Genomic DNA, 817 nt, shown 5'->3' with positions numbered 1-817 from the left:
GTCTCCTATGGCAGAAAAGACCAACAGCTTCTGCCCGACGTGAGACGGAGGTTTGAAAACAATGATTCATCTGCTGTATCTCTCCGTCTCTCCCACACAAGGGGGGCCACATACTTTGTCCAGATTTTTCTGCACAGTGGGACTGAATGCTGCCCTGGACAGATTCTGATGGGGCAAATGGAACATCACATGTAAAGTCGGACTGAGACTCAGAGGCGGTCCTGTCTGTTGCCATGGTTGGTCCTGGGATTTCCCTCAGTCTACAGGTTGGAGACAAAATGGTTGCCAACAATACTTTGTAGCTCTTAATGATTTTTCTAGAATTTTTGAATTGTGTGATGCCACTTTTTCTCACTTTAGTTTATTTACAGCAAATTCATTATCTACTGCCTTTGCACTCTGACCTCTGCTCTTTGATCCCCAGAATAAGTTTAACGGTGCAGCAGAATGTTAGAACTTTCTGCAGTTCACAGAAATATCGTCTGCCTGAATGATTATAACTCTGTTTGTCCAACATCTGGCTATATGTTTCTCTCCTCCACCAGGACAACAATTGAAACAGGATAAAAGTACGGTAAAATTGTTAATTTCCTGATTTACAAAAGCACAACCAACCACGCTTGGTCTAAGTTCTAGTTGGCTAAAATTACAGTGGCTACAAATATAAGGACAATTATTTAAAGTTATGATTTAAGTTTATTTGGAATCCATTTCAAATCTTAGGAAAATCTACTCTTCGGAAAATTACTCAACCAAATTATGGGTTTACTGCACATTTTTTCGATCAACTGTTAAATTATTTCACTGAGGCGTAAAC

This window comes from Poecilia formosa, unplaced genomic scaffold (assembly GCF_000485575.1).
Source record: "Poecilia formosa unplaced genomic scaffold, Poecilia_formosa-5.1.2 Scaffold563, whole genome shotgun sequence".
NCBI classification, from domain to species: Eukaryota; Metazoa; Chordata; class Actinopteri; order Cyprinodontiformes; family Poeciliidae; genus Poecilia; species Poecilia formosa.
This window is presented reverse-complemented; position numbering follows the sequence as displayed.